Below are 2,830 nucleotides of genomic sequence, written 5' to 3'. Positions count from 1 at the left end.
GACGTTGGCCGACTTGCAGTCTTTTACGAACCACTCACCAGAATTACGCGCCCCTTAACCTGCAAAGCGAGAGCTGTTTTTATTTTCAGTATTTACCATTTCAGGCGAGATACTAACAGTCACCTTTCCAAATTCACTCCTTGGCAGGAGGCTGTAACTGGAGAAACGCTTATGGAGCACTTTCACTGATCAAGACCTGCCTTGGAGAAACAGCTGCCTGAATGCTGAGCTCAGGAACCAGAGATACCCTCCGGCAGCGACGCAAGAGGAAGACCACCAACAGGGCCGTAGCTTGACACACGCAGACTTACCTCTACAACTCACAGGGAGGTAAAAAACACTTATGCTTATTCGGCGCCGAGTGCAAGGTGGTCTCACCTCAAAGATTACACACCCTTTGGTCAAGCAGGCAGGTATTTATTACACAAAGGCATGCATATTCATGAGCGTAGGCTAGGTTATTTCTAAGATAAGCGTGCTAGACTTCCTACTCTTGCCGCACGCACAGTGGTGTCTGGTGGTTGTGGGCCGGGCTCTTCTGGTGGCAGGCTCATGGTCCTCCTCCTCATCACCATAGCCTGTGTGCCCTTGGTGTTGCTGACAAGCAAGGTCTGCAGTCTTGAGGCACCCTGCGCCCGTTTATCGCACAGTAGCCTTGCATTCCCTTCAGGAAGATCAGTCCTGCTCAAAGCATCCCCATGTGCATACAGACACATCTCACAATGCAGCTATTACATAGCTCATGGCTGCTGCTTCTTAAAAAGCTTTTAGCTGTTAAATTTCCATCAGGCCATCACAGACAATATATTTCCCAGTACCAAGTCTGAATGTGCGCTAGCAGTTCATGTTAGGTGAGAACTGTGGTGACAGAAGGTTCTAAATGACTTTTTTACAGCATCTGGGTGATCAAACATACACCTCGGTGGAAGCTTCAAACAGCCGTGCTCCAGTCTTTGTGCAGGGGGGCTCTGGGTTGGCTGCAGAGGCAGAGGTGGAGTTTGGTGGGCGAATTTTCTGCTCACTGTTGCTGTTCTCTCCGGTGGCGTGCAGAGCGCCTTCCCAGTCAGTCTGTTTGGTTGCAGGGAGCACCTTCGGCCCCAATGGGCACGGGGAGGGCTGGGCAGCTCTTTCACCGCAGCTGGTCGGCTGGCGGCCCAGGAGGGCTTCCACGCGGTCTGCAGTGCTTTTGTCCGCGGTGCACTGCTCGGTATGCGAGTCATGTGGGATGGACCGTTTGCCTGCATCGACGCCGCGGTTTTCTTCTGGTGGGTTCCTGAGGCCCAGTGCAGGATCGTCCTCTTCGGCGACCTTGCTGGGATCCGGATGGCGCGTGGCATCCCAGGAGCTGCGGTCAGGGTCATCAGGGTCTGGTGAAGACTGAACGTTGCCCGGGGATGACTTTTTGGGTGCTTTCCGTTCGTGGTTTGAATCGGTGGTTGAGAAGTGTGAGAGAGAGATTTTCTTCACAGAAGCCCCTGATCCCATTGGCATATTATCAGTGAATTTGATGTGCTCCTGATCGTGCTCCAGAAGATCATCTTCAAAGTCTGTTTCTTCCTTGGGTGGCCTCCACATCAGGTCTTCATCTTCTTCATCATCGTCCTGATCATCAAGTTTGCCATTGGCCAGCAGGTTCTCTTTTGTTGTTTCATCTTTCTCCCACTTGTCAGTGTTGCTCTTGTCTTGGTTGACTACATGGCCAGGGGGAGGCCAGTTCACCGGGGGATCAGGGATGGACACTGCCATGCGACTGGGCAGTCCTTTGTTCTTTCCAGGGCGATACAGGTTGCAGTTGCTGACTTTTTTGCTTCTCATGTGTGGCGGTCGTCCCTCGTGAGCATCGGGGTGGGTGCAAAACAAGCATGGGGTGATGGCGTGCTTTAAAAATGAGTCGCCGGGCATTTCTGGCCAATCCAGAATAAATCCATCACTAGCATTTGAAAGAGTCAGGGCTTGAAGAATGAGACCAGGATTGGGACCGGGGGTTTTTGGGGAGTACACGCTGGAAGGGTTTTCAGAGTCTGCTCCATCTTTTGAAAGATTGATAGCTTTTGAGGTGCTGGCGGTCGCTGCCATTTTGGGGCATCCATCTGGGGTGGATCTGTTGGCGTTTCCATCGGGGTATTTATTGCTCAGTGGAGTGCATTCCTTGCTGGGCTTGGGCTGGTTCTCACTGTTGTGTAGATTCTGGGTGGGATGTGGGGTGGTTGGTTGTGCAGGTGTTTCCTGCCTGCAGTGCTTCGGCTGATTTCCTTGGCAAAGGTCTCTGTTGGCTGAATTGCAATTGCCGTTGGCAAGATTTTTGTTGTGGGAAACGCCATTGATTGCTGCGGGTTCTGCCGAGACATCGGTTTGGAGTTTGCTGGGTGGCTCATGGGGCGGTGTTCTGTGGCTCACAGACATTTGGTCGTGGTTTTCTGCAGGTGAGGTTCTGTCGGCACCTTGACGTGCAGCATTTTCAGGGACTGCGGTTGTGCTGTGCTTGCAGTGGTTTTCATTCTCTCCTGGAGAGGAGTTGGGAGTGGAGGTGAAGGATTTGCTGTCGGTGGACTTTTTCCATCCGAGGTCCGGGTTGGGATGTCTGAGGCCTGCGGGAGGTGATTTGGCCCCTACACCGGCATCGGTGGCTGTCTGGGCTCGTGGTTGCTCTGCTGTTGGCGGCAGTGCAGGCGATGCAGGGTGCTGGGGAGGCGGGCTGCCTTTCTCCACAGTGATGCTGGAGTGGGATGTGTAGCGCGGAGCTCTGGAACCAGTATCCGCTTATTCTGCAAACTTTCCCCCTGTGTTTTCCGCTTCTCGGCACTGCTTAGTGGAAGTGCTTTCCCCTTCT

General features: G+C 53.1%; 1 pseudogene; it reads right to left on the bottom strand.

Moving 5' to 3' along the window:
- Positions 1 to 893: 893 nt before the first annotated feature.
- On the bottom strand, positions 894 to 2,822 carry LOC104280734 (annotated as a pseudogene).
- Between the last annotated feature and the right edge of the window lie 8 nt (positions 2,823 to 2,830).

This window comes from Apaloderma vittatum, unplaced genomic scaffold (assembly GCF_000703405.1).
Source record: "Apaloderma vittatum isolate BGI_N311 unplaced genomic scaffold, ASM70340v1 scaffold12681, whole genome shotgun sequence".
Classification (NCBI taxonomy): Eukaryota; Metazoa; Chordata; class Aves; order Trogoniformes; family Trogonidae; genus Apaloderma; species Apaloderma vittatum.
Note: the sequence above shows the minus strand (reverse complement) of the source record. Positions and strands in the feature narration are given on the sequence as shown.